Below are 23060 nucleotides of genomic sequence, written 5' to 3'. Positions count from 1 at the left end.
CGGGGGCAGCACCCCGATAACACACCGGTTCCCAGGGAGTAGGCACAAGGGGAAGGGGGGTGTAAAGCCTTGGAGGAAGCTTCCTTCCCAACTTGTAAACAGCCCCTGGAAAACCAGGAACCGGAAACAAAATCTCCTACCCCTGAAAGCCTGCCTCCCAAGGAGCAGAGGGGGGGTAGGAGAAACAAAGGACCCAAACAGACCCACTTTGTGGAGGAGGTACAGATCTTCCAATTTGAGGGAGAGGGATCCTCAGAGGATTCTGGGGAAAGGACCTTCTCCTTCAGAGATAGGGGAACTCCTCCCAAAGAAAAATGGGTCCCAAGGGATTCCAATCCAGACTGGGGAGATATGGAGACTGAGCTACCGCCGCCCATCATCTCATCCCAGAACCCACAATACCAAAATCCCCTGGTTCAAACCCATCCTGGTGACTGCCTCCAAGAAGGGGGGGACGGCCCAGAACCGGAACCAGGGGAACCCACAATGGCTCTGATCTCCAGTTGCCAACTTTTTCTTTCAGATTCCCAAGGCTCTTCACAGAATTCTGCCCAAATCTCTTCGCTAGCAATGTCCAAAACCAGAAAGTTAGCCCACCAGTTGTCCAAAAATGTGCATTATCTGTGTCCCCTTGAGGAAAAGGAGGGAAGATATTATGACCCCGGTACAAGTACAGGGGCAGGGTACAATTCTGGCGCTGGTGGACACTGGATCTCAAGCTACCCTTCTGTCCAGAAGGGCCTTTGACGAACTGAATGCAGGAAGGGGAGAGAATTACCAAATTCCTCTCACCTCTCTTCCTGGACAACTCCAGAACTTTGACGGGAAGGAAATTCCCGTCGAGGGGACGGCAGATTTGGACATTAAAATTGGGTGACACAAAGTGAAACACCCGGTCATAGTAGTGACTCCAGAGGGCACCCCTTGTTTACTAGGGAATGACCTCCTGAGAAGGGTGTCACCTCTAATAGATTGTGTAAACAAGGTCCTCTGGACCCAGCCTAGCCGACCAATAAAATTAAAACAGAGTGTCAACCATGTTAGTTTAAACGGCACATGCCACATGGTTGAACAAAAATCTGACCAAGTAGAGTTCCACTTCCAGAATAACCAAATTCCAGACGTGACAGTAATAGCAGTAGGACAACAGACTGGTGATGGGGGGTCCTCTCTATTTCTGAAAATCAACCTTCCTTCCAGTCTAAAGTGGTATTCCATGCTGAAAGGAAACACTCTGAAATTCTATACTAATCCACAATCAGAAACTCCCACTCCTATAGTCCAGAAAGATGTGAAATCAGCTCAGAGCATGGCTGATATTCAGCAAATTGGAGAGCAGTTGTTCATCCCTGTTCAGTTAAATGATGGGAAGGACTCTGTTCTCGCCCGAGTGTGTGTGAGCAACGGTAAGAGCTTCATCAGCGAAGCCATGTTCCGCCAACTCCCAAAAGATCCAGCCATTCCCACGTTCAAACTGATAGACAAATGGGAAATGGACCTGGAAGCGCCTAATTCCAAACATCTCCTGCCAAGCAGGTGTATGCTCAAAATCTCCATTGGCAACAAGAGCATAGTCCATAATTGTTGGGTCGTGCGAGACGTCACTGCCGCCTTTTACTTAGGCAGTGACATTCTCAATCGCTTTGCCATTAGTTTGGACCTAATAAACTTCAAAGCTTGGTCCCGATTAGCGGATAATCCCATGGGCTTTGATGATCCAGAAAAAGCATTTAGGTCAGCTCAATTGCTACCTTATGCAGTTGAAATTCAGATTAAAGAGGAACCCCAGAAAGGACCCGACAATTCTCCCTGGAAGTGAAAGTTAAAAGAGGACAATATTTGCAAAACCCTGATGCTTATATACATCTAAATGCTTCTCTCGAACAGCAAGGGTTGGGGGTAAACCCAACTCCATTAGTCAACATAGAACATGACACCATTCTAATAGAGGTGGATAACAGCGACTTAAAGAGTATTACTCTAGCCGCAGGCACCATTATTGGAATGGCGGTTGATGACCGACATTTTTCCATCGATTTAGGAAATGAACTGTTAGGACCAATCCCCAAGGACTGTTTTGACAGTGACAGTGAAGACAATACAACACCAGACAGGATTTTTACCCGGCATGGGGGGAACTTCCTGGTGTACACTTCTTGCCCTTATGGTAAGGAAGATGTGACTTGTGACTTCAGGAGGGATGAGGTGATTTTCCAGGTCCATGAGGGCTGCCTTTCGCACCTGAAGCCTCCAGTCCTAATCAGCACTCTGACCAGGGACTTCTCCACCCAGCTGGAGGAGGCCGCTGAGATAGCCAAACCAGAAGTCTTTCCAGGCTTCAGGCAGATGGTGGAAGAGAGAGTCAACCTAGCTGATGCCTGTGTGACTCTGGAACAGAAGCAAAAGTTGAAACAAGTCTTCTTGGATTTCCAAGATCTCTTTGAGGTAGACTCATATGACTGTGGCCGCACCGAAATCCACACAACCACAATCCCCACGGACCCTGGCATGACTCCTGTGTTTGTGAAGCAATATCGCTTGCCTCTCGCATCAATGGAGTCCCTTACTGAAATAATTAAGAACCTTGAGTCCCGGGGAATAATCCGTCCAGTCCACAGCACCTTCAATAATCCGGTGCTGGGAATATTGAAGCCAAACGGCCAATGGAGACTCTGCGCCGACCTTAGGGAGCTCAACAAACGGGTCCATACTTCCCGATGGCCTCTTCCCTACATTGACCAAGGGCTCGCCCAGATTCAGGGGTCACAGGTATTCACTGCAATAGACCTGACCAATGGATACTGGACCGTGCCTGTCAGCAGGGAGGACCAATACAAACTGGCTTTTACCTTTGGGGGCCAGCAGTACACATGCACCCGGACTCCCTTCGAATACCCCAACTCCGGCAATGAATTCAACATTTTCCTACATAAGGCCATGCCCGACCTGGGTGCGAGGGGTAACCTGGCTTATGTAGATGATGTCCTCATCAAAAGTTCATCTGTGGAGGAACACATAGCGGAGATCCGTTATGTTCTGACCCAGTTGAGGGCCGCCGGAGCAAAACTTTCCTTTCAGAAAGCACAGTGGTGTCGAACCCGTGTTAATTTCTTGGGGCATGGGATTACTCCTCAGGGTCTCTGTCCCCAGGAAAAGAAAGTGGAAGCCCTCCAAAAATTGAAAGACCCCACAACTCTGCGGGAACTAAGGAGCCTCCTTGGACTGACTAATTACAGCAGAAAGTTCATTGAGGGCTACGCAGAGATCACCAGACCTCTGATTCATCTCCTGAAGGGGGGGGTCAAGTGGGAATGGGGTCCAGAACAAGCCGAGGCGGTAAACCAACTCAAAAGAAGCCTCTCACAAGCGCCTTGCCTAGCTTACCCTGTCAGAAACAAGGAGTTCTTCCTGGAGACAGGGTTCTCGAATACATGCTTGACGGCAGTATTATACCAAAAGCATGACAAGGTCAATAAAGTAATCTCCTATGCGAGCAAAACTTTATCCTCTGTGGAGGAAAAATTCAACGATTGTGAGAAGGCACTCCTGGCAACGGTGTGGGCATTGAAGAATTACCGCCCGTTTATCCAGGGGGAACACATCATAGTGGAGACTCCACACCAGCCTCTGCAATATCTCCAAAGTGATAGAATCCGGGCCGGAAATGTGAGTAATTCCCGAATTACTTCCTGGATTCTGTCAATGCAAGGCTTTCCTGTGGAGGTCAGATATGGCCAAAACAAGAAGAGTCCCCTCGCGCAAGGTCTGGCTGACTTGCATGATTGTGCCAGAGAAAACTGTCTCGAGGACGAAAGTCTAAAAATAAAGGACAACATGGAGACATACCTTAATTCCCCCCACAAATTCTTTGAAGAAGACAAGTGTGAGGGAATGCCCACTGTGTATGTGGATGGATGCTCTTACCATGTTGACAACGACGGGGAGAAAGAACTGGTGGCTGGCGTAGGGAATGCATGGGTGAATGAGTCCCCAGATCCCTCCGCTGGATACAAAATTGGTCCCCGAAGTAGTCAGGTGGCAGAATTGATGGCTGTGCATCAGGCCATCCTCACTGCTGTCCAGCATCAACTCCACGAACTGGTCATAATCACAGATTCGGATTATGTACGGAACGGGTTCGTGGAGCACCTGGTTAATTGGAAAACCAGAGGCATGTTATGTGCTAACAACAAACCCTTGAAACATGGGAAGTTGATCCAAAACATTGATGATCTGGTCACATCGAATGGGATGACCATCTACTGGAAAAAGATCAAGGGTCATTCCAAAGTAGAGGGACCAGACAAAACTGGAAATGACTTAGCTGATCAGCTGGCCAAAACCGGGGCCATCCAAGGGGATCTAATTGAGATTGAGTCCCTGTTGGGGGAAATCCAGGTCACTGCTATCACTAGGTCCCAGACAAATGCTCACAACGACCTTTCAATTGCACAATGGAGTAAGGAGACCCCTTATGCTGATTTGATTACCGCTCAGAAGGGGGGTCCAATAATTGGTAAATTTTACCAGCACCTTGAGGACCCTGAGAACCTTCCCCTGACGGATACTGATTACATTCGGAAAGAGGACCCAAGAGTGTTGATGAAATGTCCAAAAATGTTCCGGATCCAAGACGGTTTGTTGGTAAGGAAGTCCAAAGCTGGCCACGATCAGTGGGTGGTTCCTACCTCATTCCGAAGCCTGATGTTAAGTCACGCCCATGATGCGGCCACCGCCGGTCATAGGGGGTTTCACACAACATTGGAAATCTTAAGAGAGGTTGCATACTGGCCACACATGGGGCAGGACCTCGACCAATACTTGAAGGGGTGTCTTGTGTGTGCACAATTTCAGCCATCATCCCTCACACACCGTGCGCCTCTCCAAAAGAGGGGGATGACACTGCCATGGTCAGATTTGCAAATCGACTTTGTAGGCCCTGTGATTCGCTCGACTAGAGGAAACAAGTACATGTTGACCGTTACATGCTTGTTTACCAAGTGGGTGGAATGTCTCCCAGCCCCAAACTGCAAGGCAGAAACAGCAGCTGCCCTGATGATTAACCACATCTTTTCCCGTTTTGGTCTACCTCAAAGGATTGAGTCAGACAGGGGTAGCCACTTCACCAGTGAAGTAATGACAAAGATGTGGGAGATACTGGGGGTCAAAAGGAAGTTGCATATTGCTTACCGGCCAGCTTCTTCTGGAGCAGTAGAACGCTACAACCGGACAATTGTGAGCATATTAAAGAAGTTTGTGGCAGATTCTGGGCCAAGTTGGGATATCCAATTACCTCTGGTCCTAATGGCCATCAGATCTACCCCTTCATCTGCAACCAAAATGTCACCATTCGAGTTGATGACTGGACGCAAAATGGTGCTTCCTCAGCATTTGCTCTACAGAACCCAAGAGCAGACACTGATAAATGCCTCCACAACTCATGAGTATGTGGAGAATTTAAGGAAACACCTCCAACATGCTTTTGCTTATGCTCAGCGGAATCTAGAAAGATCAGCTGATAGCATGAAGACCCACTATGACCTGAAAACTTCCAGGAAGGAATATCAGGTGGGGGACCGGGTCTATCTATACAACTTCCAAAGAAACCAGGCAAAACAGTGAAAATTCTTGCCTACATGGAAGGGACCCTTTGAGATTATAGACAAAATCTCCCCTGTGGCCTACAAGATCCGCATCCCCAAAGGCAGTTTGGCAGAGGGGGAAGACAAGTGGGTCCACATTAACCAGTTGAAGTGTTGCCATCCCAGGCACACTCTGCAACAACTGGAGGAATCCTCTGGAATCCAAGAGGGTACTGTCTCAGATTAATTCAGTTCTAACTTAAAATATCCTACATATCGCCTATCAAATTCTGAGTTTCTCAATGTGGGTGTTTTCGTTTTTGAATGCAAAAAGAAATGTGCATGTTCATATGTTTTGACTATAAATGTATATGCCACCCCACTATATCAATAGTGGGGGAGAAATGTCCATGAATAGGTATTGCCGCTCTTCCTTTGTCATCCTAGGAGAAAGAAAACCTTGAGACTGGCCAGGGAGGACGATCCGGAGACCGGGAGCAGAGACGCAAGGGGCCCGGGGTACCGCCCAATCTTCCCATCAGGACCGGCGAGGAGAACCGATCGATCCGACCGGATGGAGAAAAAGATGCTGAACTGTGCCATCTATTGGAAGAAGATGAGGAAACATCCCAGATCTTGCGAGTTCTATCAGTGAAACAGAATGGCCATCGCAAGAGGGGGGCTTGTGGGATGTTTTTACCCATGCATCCGAGCCCTACCACAAAAACTGTGCAGTACTGGCATTGAAAACATCATGATGGCCAGAGCTTCCCAGAAAATGCCCAGGGAAATGCATGAAGAATAGGCTGCCACCCATTTTTGCCGATGTTATGGGCACAGAAGGGCACTGCCTAAAACCACCATTGGACTACCCACACAGTAGCCTGAAACCATTGGGAATGGCAATGCTGATTGCCAAAAGCAACCTAGAATTGTGGGGAATTCATTTTCTTAAATCCCAAAAATGGGTGCATTACCAGTACTCACCACTATCAGAAAGCCGGCGTTTTAAAACAACACCAGACATTTGTGTAAAACTGAATAAATGAACCCAAAGCAGGCCAAAGAAAGACTTACTGAGAGGTTGATACAATGTAAAGTTATATTCTGAAGTGACTTGAAGGTTTATAACAAGACTGGCTGAGCTGTGGATTTCAGTAGTTTAAGTAAATTTGGACTGAAAGACACTAAAAATCTAAATGTTTAAAAGAAATGAGTGACCTACTTTGAGTGTCACATAGGTTGCAATTATTTAAATGTCATAGTTGTAAACTTAGAATCAGCATTCTAACTGCATATGTAAAAATTGTCTTGACTTAAACTGGGGAACAAAAAGTGACATTTTATCTGAAACCTGGCTTAAGGAACTGAATTCTGCCTGACATCTACCCCCCACAGGAGTTAAAACCTGCTCAGCCACTCTTCCCCTGGCCAAAAGGAGTTGTCACCTCTCTGATTAGATTAGGGGTGGAGCAGCTACAGGGAGTTGAACAAAGGCCTGTCCTGGACCCAGGCAGAAGGTTTATTGGGGGGAGGCCATAAATGGCTTCCTCTTGAACAATGGGCCTTCCAGGGCCCAGGCAGATGGTTTATTGGGTGACCGTAAAACAGCTTCCTCTTGGCAGGAGCTGGGAGGGGCAGGGTCTCTGAGCTTGGCAGAAACTGGATAAACTGGTTTCTATACCATGTGACCTGAAAAGACACACCCCTGGGGGCCAGAACATAAATCTAAAAAATGGATCATTCATAGAGCAGACTTGTGAAATTTTTATAAGTGATATCATTATTCTTGTGATTTTTCTGTACACATTTGAAGACGTGTTAGGACCCGGTGGTATGTTCAGGGGGGGTTTTAGCAGAAAAGAGGATATTACTCTAAATGTATGTATGTTAAAAATCTGACACTCCACCACCTAATGCCCACATGCTTTGCGAACATTTGTGTAAATGCGGGGACAAATCCAATATTGGTAACCCGCCCAAAAAGTGAAATATGTTGCCATTTTTGAATGCAAGCCCCCAGGAAGAGCAGAGTTTGAACAGGGGATACCTCATGTGATATGTGATGGGTGCATGTAATTTTAAACAAATGTGTACCTGTGCAAATATGCATTTGGATCAGATATAGAGTGTGTGTAAAGTTGACAGGGGTGGGTTCTCTGTATCATAAACAGACCTCATCATGATGACACTTCATTTCATTCCCCCAATCAAGGGGAAGAGGAGGAAGTGGCCAATGACAAGTGGAGAGGGGTAGGGCCTAGAAAGCTAGCCTCTCCACCCACTTTCAAAACACATAAAAGCAGACAGTCAGGACAGATAGGGACCTTCAATTCCATTTGCTGCAACGCGCTCTGCCGGACCACACAACATCCAGAAGATACTAGATTCCACACTTAGACTTTAAAACTCCAAAGAACTTGATTCAGAACTCAAAGCAAGGGCCTAAACCCACAAACTGAGAACTCTTCTCAGTGGGCCTCAGCATCCAGCAAACCTAACAGCGGTAGCAGCATCCAGTAGCCGTGCAGATCAGTGCTGGGTCCAGAGAAAGCTGTGCAGAAAGATCCAGAAGCAGTACTGTACCCATAGAAAGCAGAGCAGTATCCAGAACCAGAGGCAGAGCAGAGCTGACCCAGACCGCTGTTCGCAGAACCAGAGAGCTGACCCAGACCGCTGTGCGCAGAGACCATCCGTGGCGAGTGAAGAAAACCTGTTGACCAGATCCGTGGCGAGGCCCATTCTATTTCTAAATATATTGTGAGTACCTAGCAGAACTGTGCAGAACCAATCTCTTAGTTAAAATAATCTAATCCAAGCTATTTTAATCTAACCAGAACTGCCTCCTAGAAGTTGTCACTTGTCATTTTGCAAAGCTGTCTGTCCAGTTCCGAGTCCACCTCCCCCTTCTCCTCACCTGTCTCCTCCGAGGCACGTACACTAGGCTCAGTATCAACTTTGCCTTGCTTCTTTATAGTCCTTGGAACCCTGACTTTCGGTGTTCTGGTCTTCTTTTCGTGAAGATAAGGTCTGGCCCCTCCGGAGGCCACCTTGACAGAAGAGTGAACCTATCACCGGGGAACCCCAAGGGGCCAGCCTCAGTTCTAGGGAAAAAGCCTGAAGGCGGAAAAAACCCTAGTCCCTAGATGGGTTCTTTAGATGGTATGTTTCAATGATGTCAGAGTTGATGAAGTAGTCAACGTGTGAGATGGCAGGAACTCAAGAGGCCGGGAACCAGGACACGGAGGGAAGGTATAGAAAAGTAACGGGATACTGTGAGTAGAAGAAAAGAGAAGAAAAGAGAAGGAAAGAGAAGGAAAGAGAAGGAAAGAGAAGGACTGCCGAGAGAAGGCGTAGTCAGGAATAGTACTAACCCCTGAATCCGGCGAGATGAAGGGAACCCGTCGCCGGCAGGTATACGCCGAAGGGGACGTAAAGGTAGGAAAGGGATAAAGGCTCTAGGAATCTCGGAGGCGACCGGTACCACAACCGGCACAGCGCTTCCGTGAGAGCGGAAGAAACAACCAGTCAGAAGGGCTGAAGGAACAGCAAGTCACGTAAGAAAGCTCCTGCCTCCGGACGCGGAACACAGTGCGCGAGCACCTACGTGGCCGGAGAGCGAGAGTGAAGTTTAAGGTAAGGAGGAAACAGAGAAGCGGAAGGGTACCGCAGCTGTAGTAACCGCGGAAAAAGGTGAGTGCAGAGCAGACCGTAGCGAACACGGGATAAAGGGAAGGTAGGGCAATAGGAGTAAAGAGAGGGAACCAGGGAGTTAAGAGGAGTAGGAGAAATACACAGGAAGGCAATAATCCGAGGTGGGAGCGATGAGAGCGTGAAATAACAGATACAACGCGCTGAAAAGTGGGCAGAGCCGGATATGTATAAGCTCCATTGTCCTCTTGGGCGCCATGTTGGATGAGGACTAGACCGTTCACCGTCTGAACCGCCATCGATACCAATGCTTCCAATCTTGGTTCCTGACACTGTCACCTGTCATTTTCTAGCTGCAAGCTGTAACCTGTTGCATTGAACTTTTAAAATTTCAAATCCGAAAAACTACCTTTATTTAATTGTCCGTAACTCCGTAACCGTTTGGGCTAGGAACTTGGTTTAACTCCATAATCACGATTCTCGCACTCGCGAATTTTACCGCGATTTGCGATTTGGATACAAATCAAGCCACGTGTGAAAACAGCAGCTTCTTTGCTTTCCTTGCTAAAAATTTGTTTGCCTCTTAAGAACCATCCCTGAATCATTGCTAGAGTGAGCCTGGACTAATATTACTAGATACCACTCATCCTGAACCTCCTAAAGGGAATTAAAACCATTTTCAGCATATTCCTCACTTCATTGCCAGCACATATAAAAGCATTTTGGGCCTGTGTTTCAAACTTCTGTAGTCTAAGCTTGCTGGGGTGAACTGAATTACATTTGATCGCATTTCTGAGAACTGTGTGCTTTCCTTCCATTTCCTTGCATTGCATAAAGGGGGGGAGTGGATTGCCAGAGAAAAGTGATTACATTGTTTTGTTGAAATCATATTGAGTATTTTCTGTACTGCATTTCCTTCCACATTGCATCCATTTGAAACCATAAAAGTATTGTTGCTATCTTATCCATCCTATAACCACTCATCATTGATTATAAAGAAGTGTGCTAGTGCCAGACTATCCATTATTGATTACTGCTCAGACTAAGTGTGATATTCAATTATTAATTTATGATAAAGTGTGATATATATATATATATATATATATATATATATTGTTTAAATTATCAAATAAACCTTGTAACTTGCAAAACAGAACTACTTCTTGGCTCAGTGGTGTCAGGGGGATTCCAAGAGAGGGGTGTTATCTAGTGGTAGTCGTCCAGAACGCATGAACTGGACATAAAGATATATCAATAAGGGTTTCCATTCAGTATCCCAGACTAGGCATTGACTTAGCTATAGTGTTGAATTGAATCCTCTTACATCGGCATGCACCCCTTGATGCCAACTGACGATGACCAGCACACCGGCGTGATAATAAAGGAAAGAGAGAAACTGCGCAAATAGATCATCACCAATCACTTAGACCCACCATCCGTAAAGCTTGAGAACCCAAGAAACCCGAGGAGCTATATCGGAAGATGGGTATACTGCAAACCGGGAGGGAGCTGTGTATATATGTACTGGTCATTTGAAGACCATGTCAACCACTATGGACACCTGGGAGGAGTGTCCAAAATCTGGAGAGTAAGAGGAGATAATGAAAAAGATATGTTTGTGGTCGACAAGTCATCCAGAGGGGGGACTGAAGTGGGAAAATGGGAGAAAAAGCTCCCCCCAATCTCCTCGCGACCATGGCTTAGAGGATTGCGGCCCAGACACCCACCACGAGATGAATTTGTCTATCTACCAGACGACCAAATACCCTGTTTCAAGAACATAAGGATATGCCCACCAGCCTGCCCTACTCAAGCCGACACCTGGGGCATGGATGAACTCGACTAAGACCTCAACAACAAGCACCCACATTGTTAGAGATGCCATGACGACCTAGCCAACTGCCAAGAACACACGTGCCACCATGCACACTGGTCACTCACGCACCAACCCACACGAAGAATATATTCAGTGCTATGACGTATGTGACGGATACGCCCACTGACGCGCATCTTTATTATTTTTCACATAGGTTTTTCCGTAATGCGGAAACGCAAGACGCATAAAGCACTCACGTATACGCTTGCTGACGCTTCTCCCACCCCTCGCATAGTGATGAGAATATAACGAAGACGTAATACTGCCTATGAAGCCATGTCACACCGCAACACAGGTGCCGTGCAGTACACAACCCCACCCATGAACCAGGCCCAAGTAGGCCGCAAGCATGAACCGCCATGAACACTGAATGAGCGACAGTACAAGTGCTTATCCCGCAGGACGAGCCCAGCGAGAGCTCACAGCCAAGGGGGCGATGTTGCAACTCGTATGCTACCAGCCGGTGCCAAGGTCACACCTGTAAGCAAAGCCAAGCACACAGAAGCAAAATTCAACTTTAAAAGTGCAGAATTCCGCCCCAGCCACGGTCTCTCCACACGTGACCAAGCAAACCTGACAAGGTGCCAGACCCACGAGGGAGAAGTCACCTGGGTCCCACGTCTGGGACACAGGTTGCAACAATGAAATGACCCGATGGACACCTACAGCGATGGGAATGGTCTGCAAATCCGCACATTGTCTGCACAAACACATAGTTACACATTGTTGCTAGTGACAGGTACAGTAGTGGGTGGACCAATCAGAACATGGGGGCACTCATCGCTGACGCCACTAACATTAGCCAATCATCAGGGGTCTTCGTGTAACAATTTTCAACTATCTAATAGGAGGGACAACCCAAGTATACCACCTGACTCATCCTCAACCACTAATATTGCTCTCTATATGTATGCTATACTAACCCTACCACTCGAGGAACCAATCCGGAGTGGCAATAGGTTTTTCGCTAACTTTCCCAGGTGACGCAAGTAGCGCGTCATACTGAGGCAAAAAGGGCCTGCAAGCCCCACGAATTTTGAGAGTCTGGACGGACGCGTACGATCCTAGACCCATCCCTGCCGTTGTTTTAATAAACAGCAGAACCGCCTTGCTTCTTGTGTGTGTCTCATACTCATTTTTGTGGAACACGGGAGGAGTTGGGCCTCCCAGCCCGGAGGTCCGCGGACAGCTCAGCCGACCCCGGGATTATATACAGCTAATTTACTTTTCAGTGTTGCCTAACTCCGTAAAACCGCTGGTTCTAACCGCTCTGATTCCACATTCCTAAATGCACATGTGTATAGACGAGTTATAAATGCCATATCATATCACATTTGTTGATATTGGTGCCCCGCAACATTTCAACAGCGGTTGCTCCCCTAGTGGCTAGTGCGTTTGCTTAACTGAAATGTCCTGCATAAATAATCACCACTCCATCGACTGTGTTGTCTGTGAATGCCACTAAGCTTCATCTGCAGGGTATCTCTGGCTGTGACTGCTACAGGGCCTCATTACGTTATTGGCGGTAACCCGCCGGTGCGTAACACTGTAACACCGGATCCGCCGCCTGGCTTCTCGGTGCCACCGGGACATTAAAAGTCCGGGTGGAGCGGGAAGTCAGGCGGCAGATCTTGTAAGTCTCTATTCCATGGGAGTGGGGACTCGGAAGCATGGCACCGTCACTGACGGTGCTGGTGCTTCTATGGCAAGGGCCTCATTACAAGCGTGGCTTACCAGCACCCTTGTTTCCGGACCGCCATACTTGTAATGTGGCCCTGTGTGTTCTGCACAGCTTTCCTGCAGATTTTCTGAATTCAGCCAGGACATCACTGAGAATATGTTTACATGGGGATTTGAAAAAGCTTTCTTTTTTTTTTAAAACTGCAGCATGGTTTCGCTAGCACAGCTCACGATGTTGGACATTGAGCGAGAACGCAGATGGATTAGAACACACTCGCACCATTAAATCTTGTTTTGCCACGACATTCCTTTCGCTTTCTCAGACAATTAGCAGCCTTATGCCTCCTGTTGGCCCACTGTCGGCATCTGCTCTGAAATGGCCTTTGTATTTTTGTGTGTGAACAACACAGAGACGTTTCTGTAGTTGTTTTTCATTGCAATGCAAATCAGCTTAATGGGAAGGCAAGAACATGGTTTTCTTTGGGACTTACACTTTAATTTGGGCTTAGAAGAGACTTTTGGTGCTTAGGGAAAAAGCACCCGTTGCTGGGAAGCAACGGTGGCGCCGCAGGCAATTCTAACAAAAAACATCCATTGCAAACTGTGAGCAGCGGAAGGAAATTAGGTCATTTCAAAAATCAGCCAACAAGTTAAGATGAAAGTATCCCAACCTGCGCATCATTCGCGGAATTCGAATTACATTTCTTTTGCAAATATTTCCTCCCCAAAAACATCACAATACTCGCTATGATTTCTAGAATTAAATGTTCTTGCGGATATATGTTTCTTTTCCTTTCATATCCTTTATTTTAGTTTGGGTTATTAGGGGGTGCCACCTATAAGCCAAAACTGTTTTATCATTTTTTCTTATTATCTATTGGGTTATCTATGTATATCTACAGATATATGCAATTTATTATATTTTACTTTACTTTTATTTTATTTTTCTAAAGGTATTATGTTATTGATTACTGATTATTATATTGTATATATTAGATACATTTTATGATTGTATTTTGCTTATGTGTAAAGTGTTTAGATAAAACTGTGTCACATTAAAACAAAATAAATAAATAAATAAATAAATAAGCCAAAACGATTGCATTACATTACAGCTAGGGAGGAATGACATATTAGGAGGGACACACAATGTGTAGGTGTTGATTGGTTATTTGCCCACCCATTGACTGCTCATTGCCGTGCTAATCCCTATGGTCATTGCAACTGAGTTCCTGCCTCTCAACCACCCAAAACACCACCTCCTGGGAACTCTGTGAGCTCGCTTTAATCAATCCTTCATGTCAAACGTTGCACTTGAAGTGACTGCCAGTGTTTTTTCAAAGCAGTCTTCTGAGAGTTAATCACTTAATTGGACTTGTTCACACCCTGCTGGTGTAATAAAAATGTCTTAATGAGGTCTTCCTTCAGGCACTCGATTTATAAGCACTTTGCGTGTCCTTCACTGAAGTCCTGTTAAAAACAAGCATTGGCAAAGCCAACAGGTTTGGTTTATGTATCTGAATTAGCTATTTGCTAGGCACTGATATTATATGTCCAGGTACTCACACCATTTTGCAGCTGCTACCATTGATGGCCAGTTAATACCACTACGGCAGTACCTGGCAAATGGCATCCTCATGGCTACACAAAAGACCAAACTGTTGGCATTACCAATGCTTGTCCTTATACTTAAAGCTTGTCTTGGACATGAGATTGCAGGTGGTTTGGATGGCTAACAAATTGTTCATTAGAATATTTGCACATTTTATAAATATATGGAACATTTGAGGTTTAGGTTTGTGTTTGGATTTTGATTAGCAAGAATCTAACTTAATTAGCAATGTAACGTTCTAGTGCATTATGGATTTCAGGTATAAAACACTTTAACAAAACCAGTAGTTATGGCCTGCAAAGATTGTTATTGCTTTTTGCATTTGTAGATAAGAATGCAGTAAATACTTGGGCTATACCTAACCAGTAATTCTAAACTTACCTTCAAGTTACTGTTTGCAGACACATAACATTAATGATAGACATAGTTGAAAGAATTCTCTTCAATGCTTGTGATGTACAGAAGTCTTTTTACTATGTGTATAATTTCGGTATTAGTACATGTCAGCAAACATGTTTGTAACTTTAAAAGCAAGTATGGTGATTTTAGAGGTGAGCTATAGAAGTGGAGATAGGAGGACCTACTTTGGAAGGGAGCAGAGGTGAGCTAAAATGGGAGGCAGTAGGCAAGAATGTGCATGGTAGGCAGGGATGAGCTTGACTGGGTGAGTGAGTGCGGGAAGGTAGAAGTGAGGAATAGGATGAGTAATACAGGATGGATGGGCAGGGGTGTGGTAAAGAATGGGGTGAGAAAGATTAGGGTGAGGTGGGGGATCCTTAAGGTCTATGTTGGATGAACTTCTTCTTTAGCTGGGATCTGGAACTGATCAATGGGAGGACACACAGTGATAATCCTGGAAAGCACACCTGGTGTAATGGCCGGGCACTAAGTACGCTTGATTAAGTATTTGCGAGCCCAGACATTGCCTCTCGAGTTAAAGACATGAAAATAACCCTGAATGACTGGAGTGATAACAGCTCACTTACTCTAACATGTATTGCAGACAGTGAGATCCAGAATATTGAACCCATGGTAGATACAAAGTTTTACCAGGCCGGGATCCGCATTTGCTGGCACGAAAACAATATCTACAATGCGGCTCGTTCTGTGCAAGCAGTGTTAACCTGTGATATCCAATTATTTACCACATTGGCAGTAAATGATTCATAAAGGTGGAACGCCACATTTGCACTTCCCATGCTACTACCGCAACTAACATGATAGCCAAAGAAGGAAAACTGAGTAAACCTTTTGATAAAAGCATAAGAGATGCTAAGCGAGAACCTACGGCTGTGATTTGTAAAGTTAAAACTACCCATCTATCAACTGATTCTTATAATCAAATATGTAGGTCACTTAAGAACAAATATAGCGCCTGGATCAAATCAAAGTGAAGAGCGGAGAAGATTAGACGTTGGCAGAAAATGGTCCAACTTATGTGCTCAAAAAACACTAGAAGCATTTGTCGACTGCTGGGGGAAGCCAGGGGCTCTGGCAAAACTTCAATGATCAACCCTATTGGCGCACAACTGGGGTCAGATTTTCTGTTAAACCGAAATATTCCATCTGGTGCGGAGAACCAGGAAATGGTGGCAACTGTTCCTCCCGAGTTTCCTTTTACTGCTACAACGGATCAATTAATTATTAAGACTAAACGTCTGAAATCTTCAAAAGTGCCAGACCTTAATGGCCTGGCAAACATAGTATTAAAGAATAACCCCGAATTCTGGGCATGCTTATTAAAAATAGTGTTTGATAAAATATCGGCGACTGGCCAAATCCCAGCCTCCTGGCAAACCTCCTTCCTAATTCCAATATTTAAGAGAGGGCACAGGATGAAACCTGGCAACTACAGATTATTATCCATGCCCTATTGTACAGGCAAACTATTGCGTCACTATTGCTAGAGAAGCTGGAGGCGTGGGCAGACAAAGCCAGAATACTGAATCAGTTCCAAAGTGGCTTTAGGAAAGGTTACACAACTACCCAGAATCTGATAATAATGGATCTACTACTCACTGGTGTTATGAAAAACGGTAACCTGCCACTTTATGCCCTTTTCATTGATTTCCGTGCCGCCTTTGACTTAGTGCGAAGTGATAAATTATGGCCGAAACTGGAAATCTTGGGCTGCCCAGTAGAATTCCTATATTACTTGAGGCTTCTACATTATAACACCACTGCCAAATTTAAGTTAGACTGTCAGGGTAACATGACTGACCTAATTACTCAGAATAGGGGCGTCAAGCAGGGCTTTGTGACTGCTCCCATTCTGTACAATTTGTTTAATTACGATCTCCCCATAGCTGCATACGCAGTGCTCAACTGCCTCCAGACAATTGGAACTGTGCACTGCCCTGTATTAGCTTACGCTGACGACTTAAAAACCTTGGACCATACATTTAGTGGGTTACAAAAGTCGGCCATTGCTCTCTGGGGATACGCCAAGAATAATGGTTTAATTATCAACCGTGAAAAAACTAATGGTATTCTCGGGAAGAAAGATTGCGCTTCCCAGATTAATTATACAAGAACTTGAAATAAAGTATACCCCTCTATACAAATATCTGGGAGTGGAGATTGATGCCATAGATGATTACACTTCTTGCATACAATCTCGTACAATCAGAGCAGTACAAATAACAGCATTGATAAACCAATTCACCATCAAGATTTGTGGATACACTATATGGGGAGTTCGCCAGCTATACACACAGGTTTTAGTCCTTATGGTTGTTAACTGCCTGGAGGCGCTGTTGTCTATCAACATGAAATGGCCTCAAGTGGTGGAGGGAAAATTCTGGAGGAGGATATTAGGTCTCCCTCAATGCATACCAATGGCGATTATTAGACTAGAATTAGGACTTACCTCTTTAAAATCAATCGTCTTGAAAAGGAGAGCTGAGATGTATCGAAAGTTGAGCAATAATCCTGAGAACCTGCTAATGGCATCCATCTATCAAGAAATCCCTAAGGAGTCCACGAATTATCTCTTAAAAGAGAAAATCGAAAATTTCTATAAAGAGATATGTTGGACCCCAAGCTCGAGGGGAAATGGCAACTCAATGAAAATAGCTTTGCCTAAACGTGTGGATCTCTGGGACTGACTGGAAAATTATGAGCATTTGGGTAATCTCCAAAAATATCATTCAATTATCCACAGAAATATATGAAACTGTGTTCCTCCAGCAGACTCAGACAATTTCTTCTCCTCTTGAGAATAGACAATATACCGGTTTTAGCAACTAGACAATTATCCTCTTCTAAAAGATACTACCGGGTGTGTAAAACATAGCCATCAGCGAAACAGCAAAACACCTACTGACCGACCGTCCATCCTTGACAAAAATATATTTGCAGCACTATGGTAGCCTTGTACATGACTTGGAATTTGTTGGGGAGTCTATGTTCTGGTTTCATTGTGTTAACTCACGAAACACAAAGGTACATATGGCAATGTACAGCATATGGCTTAGGATCGAAAATTTACTGGGTTTAGCTATCTAGGATAACTGACTCTGATTATTGTACAATCCTGTTCCCTATCCGACCTGGATCGCCTTTGAAGGGAGATATCTAACAGACAATGTACAGCCAGGATTAACTAGAGATTGAATGCTAGCCCAAACATAACCACTCTATTGACCTAGAACAAAATTGTGGAATTGGACGTCTATACTGAGAGTTGCCAGATGATACCCTATTATCTCTATCTTGCCCTCTATAGTGACCTTTAAACATCACAATCACAATTATTACTGACTATGAGTGAAAAGTTACCTTATGAAATGAACTAGCTTTCTTATTTCACCTGAGAAGTGAAACTAATTTTGATGATTTATTTACCAATGTAAATTATTTCATTCAAGTGAAACATGAGATAATTAACTTTGTGAATTCTGTGTTCGATAAGTTATGTTTTATAAATATGTGTGAAGTTTATATATAAACTGTATCACATTATTAAATAAATAAATAAACACTTGAACAAAAACCAGTAGTTATTGCCTGCAAAGATGTTTATTGTTTTTTTGCATTTATAGATTAGACTGCAGTAAATACTTGGGCTATTTTTTGCATTTATAGATTAGACTGCAGTAAATACTTGGGCTATACCTAACCAGTAATTTACTGTTTGCAGACACATAACTTTAATGATAGACATGGGGCCTCATTACACGGATGGCGGTAATGGTTTACTGGTACCGGTATTTTACCGGTACCAGTAAATCCTTACCGCCTTACTACGAGGTCCCTTTGCGGGTTGGGGAATTTAACGTCAGCTTTTTGCAGGCGTTAAAAACCAACCCGCAAAGGGACCAGGGAGCTAATTACGGTACCGCAATTTGCGGTACCGTAATTAGCGCCTTCCCCATTCCCATAGAGCACTATGGGGCAAAAATGGGAATGAGGAAAGGCAATGGTGGAAGGGGGAATTACCGTCCCGCCAACCTTGGAATAGGGCGGTAATTCCCCTTTCCACCAAGGTGGTGCCGGTATTTTACCGGCATGAACCATGGCGCTAATAGCGCCATGGTTCACCGCCATCCGTGTAATGAGGCCCATAGTTGAAAGAAGTCTCTTCAATGCCTGTGATGTACAGAAGTATTTTTACTATGTGTACTATTTATGTATTAGTGCATGTCATCAAACACTAATTTGCATACATGTGTGTAACTTTTAAAGCAAGCATGGTGATTTTAGAGGTGAGCTATGGTAGAGGAGCTACTGTGGAAGGCAGCAGAGGTGAGCTAAAATGGGAGGCAGTAGGCAAGGCTGAGCATGGTAGGCAGGGATGAGCTTGACTGGGTTAATGAGTGCGGGAAGGCAGAGGTGGATGGGCACGGGTGTGGTAAAGAAAGGGGTGAGAAAGATTAGGGTGAGGTGGGGGATGGGTGGGTGAGTAGAGATGAGTGAGGCAGGTTGAATGGATAGGAGGGGGGTTGGTGAGAGGTTTAGTAAGTGCTGTGATAGAATGTGGTGTGGGTAAATATGGGTTAGCAAAGATGGGTGTGTGGGGGTTAGAGAGGAGTGAGTTAGGACAGGTGGTTGGGGATAGATATGAGTCAGATAGGGTAGGTAGGTGGTGATCAAAGAGATGTTTGAAGGATGAATGGGGCCATGGTGGGGGTGGATAGAGGTGAGCTCAGATGGGTGAGGGGAGAGTAGGCTGGTAGTAGAGAACAGCAAGGTGCAGTAGGGATGGAGTTGGTTTAGGTAATGTAGGGTGGGTTATGGGTAAAGCGGGCATGGGTGGGTGTAGAGCTAAGCCAGGTGGAGTTTAGTGGCAGGGGTAGAATGGGTGTGGATAAAGTGGGTGTGGGTAGAATGAGGTGAGGTGGGCGGAGCTACAGTGGGATGAGGTGAGGTATGGGGTGGGCTCAGAGTAGAATGGGGTGAGATAGGGTAGCTTGGACTGGGTGGGGTGAGGTATGGTGGGTGGGTGGTATTGGGGGTAATGTGGGATTAGGTTTGGTGGGGTAGTGTGAGAGTAGAGAGGGGTTCAGTTATGTGTACAGTGTAGAGGTAGGTGTAGAATGGGGTAAGTGCAGAGTGGGTAAGGATACAGTTGGGCGTGGTGTGGTGGAGTGGGTGCGGGGAGAGTGGGGTATTGTAGTGTGGATGGAAGAAGAATGAAGTGTTGTAGAATGTTTGAATGTCAGGTGATGGTGTGTGGGTGTGGTGTGGGGTAAGCAAAGAGTGAATAAGGGTAAAGTGGAGTAAGGTGCGGGGAGAGTTGAGTGGGGTGTGGCTATAGTGGGGTGGGGTTGATTGGAGATATGGTAGAATGTGGTGGATGTAAAGTCATGTGGAGTATAATGGAGATGTGCTAGAATGGGCTGGACGCAGAGTGGGGTGAGGTGAATTCAGAGTAGAGTGAGGTGGGGGAGAGTGGAGGAGGTGATGGAAGAGTGGGTGGTGGTAGAGCGGGGGTGAAGGTGATGTAGAGTGTTTTGCCGCAAGAGAAGGGATAGTGTAGTGGTTGAATGTAGAATAGTTCTGTGGGAGTAGTGTTCAGTAGAGGTAGAGTGTTATGTTGGTGCGTGGGCTAGGCAGTGGTAGAAGAGGATAAGGTGAGGATAGAATGGGGTAGGGATGGTTGAGGTACATTGAGGTGGTTCAGGACATGTGGGTGTGGGTATAGTGTTATGATGTTGGCTAAGTGTGTGGTGGTAAAGTGGGGAGAGGTAGGGTGAGGTGTGTTGGGGTAGAAAGGGGTGAGCTAGGTTGGGTGGTAATTTAGAGTGGGGGTAGTGTGGGTGGGGGTAGAGTGGGGTGAGGTAAGGTGGGTTGGGATAGAGTGGGTTGAGATAGGTTGTATAGGGATAGAGTTTGGTGAGGTTGCATGAGAGTTTGGGGCAAAGTGGGCTGAGGTATGGTGGGTGCATGGGGATAGATGGGGTGAGGTAGTGGTAATGCAGAAGTGAAAAAAAAGGGGTGATGAAGGGTGGGTTGTAGGTAGAGTGGGGTGGGTAGAATGGGGTAGGGTAGCAGTGGAAGAGGTGAAGTGGGGAAGAGAAGATGGGAAGTATAGCATGGTAGGTGTTGAGTGAAATAGAGGTTGCGTGGGGTAGGACAAAAGTATAGTGAAGTAGGAGTAAAGTGATTGATGGTAGGGTTGAGTAGCATGGATGATGGTAGGGTTGATGGTAGTTTTGGGTGATGCATGGTGAGTGAAGGAGAGTGGGGTCAGATAGGTTGAATGGGGAGCAGTGAGTGGCTAGAGATAGAGTGCGGGTGAGGGAGGGAGAGTGACGGAAGGTTGGGTGAGTAGGCAGAGTAGAGCAGAGTGGGTTTGATGGCTGGGTGGTTATAGAGTGGGGTGGGGTATGGGTAGAGTGGCAAGAGGTAGAGCAGGAAAAGGTGTTTGGGGTACAGTGGAATGGGTGGAATGGAATTGGTGGAGGTTGATGGGTGAGATGGGGTAAAGGGAATGAAGTGAGAATAGAGGAGGTATGGGTAGATTGGGGTAGGGGTAGAGCAGGGTACAGATATAGTGGCACAGGAGTAGAGTGGGTGACGTAGAGTGGGTATGGTGGGGTGAGTTGTAGATGGTGTATAGTAGAGTATGGTATAGTGGTTTGCATGGATTGGGGTGGGGTATGGGGGGCTGGGATATAGTAGGGTGGGTTACAGTGGGGCCTGATAGAGTAGAGGTGGGGGTACATTAACAGGGACATGGATCAGGGTGCATTGGTAGCTGTCTGCACCCATCCTCCCTAACTGTTTCCTAACTAGCTGTTAAGCACTATAGCCAAACGGTAAGCGAACCTTCATTGGGGAATGGAGAATGGAGAATGTGATTGGGGGTCGCCTGCAAGGATCATGTAAGTAGTCGGCTTCCAAATGAGTGTAGGTGTTTTCATCCATGCCGGTCAGGTCTCCGCTTCCAGGAGAATGAGGTTTAATTTATGGCGCCAATCAGGCAACGTTGGATCTCTGTGAACGAGAGCGCATGGGCACATCTAGGAAGGAATCCGGGATAGGCTTGAACTGGAGGCTTCCAGCCCTTTAAGATGAGTAGCGGTACCCTGGAGATAGATGGGGATGCAGATTTTATTTATACATCAATAATCAAGACGACACAAATAGATAGGCAAAGTTTGTCTGTTTTAATGTCAAGTATCTTAAAAAAGGGAGTATAACGAACATCAGCAATCGCTCGATACTCTGACTTTAACTACTTCATAAAAAAGTTAGGTTCTTATACATATAACTGGTCATAGCTGACGTGTTGACCTGCGTCATTACCAACGTCATGCTACATGGCAAACTACTTAAACCTATCAGGATGTGGGATTGGTAGTGAATAACTAAGCATAGGTTCTATATCTGTATGGAGTAACGGAGAGAGGTAATAGGATATTTAACATCAGGTGGGGCAACTAAGCCCTCCCTTCAAAATGGCCACTATGAACGTCACTAAATGTACAACGTCCCATTGGCTACACACCCTATAGGACCCCCAACTATGTGGTCCCCTACAATTGGTTGGCTTCTAACCCCCGTCAGTAATTTTCCTACCTACGTTAGCGACATGCAGACTGAACAACAAGGTGCGGATAAGCTTGTCTTGATACCAGCTTCCCACAAATTAAAATATCATCCATCATCACCTCAATGGTCTAGTGTCAATTAGTGATTTGATGTTGGCCTTGAGTTTGTACTGTTCTCTGAGAATTTTTAAAAAGTATGGGCACCAGCCGACTTCCGTGCGTAGGTGTTATCATCTCGCTTGTCCAACTTTCTTCCATCACGTGACTGGACACCATGAAAATAAGCCTTTTCATGTATTTGATTTTATTTTCGAGAGTCCTCTGACTTCTTTTGTTTTTGCTTGACCTCTCTGAACAGGAGCTTCTGTTCTTTCACGTTAATTGCATCCAATGTCCGCCAACTCCAGTTTGATAAGACCTTGGCTTTCTTGGTTCAGTGAACTCCTTAGCTGCACTTTTATTCTGTTTAATTCAATGGCTTTTCTCAACTGCGACACTAGAATGAGGCCTTCTCGCCTTGTTCAGTACTGCTTTATAAGTAGTGGAAATATTCATCCTTTACTTGTCCATATGTATTTATTGAGGTATATATGTATATTGTGGTGCTTGCCACAATCTACTCTATTTAAAAGCATGTGGCTAGCTTCATGATTGCTTTGCTG

Source organism: Ambystoma mexicanum, chromosome 6q, assembly GCF_040938575.1.
Source record: "Ambystoma mexicanum isolate Mex_15411 chromosome 6q, UKY_AmexF1_1, whole genome shotgun sequence".
NCBI classification, from domain to species: domain Eukaryota; kingdom Metazoa; phylum Chordata; class Amphibia; order Caudata; family Ambystomatidae; genus Ambystoma; species Ambystoma mexicanum.
This window is presented reverse-complemented; position numbering follows the sequence as displayed.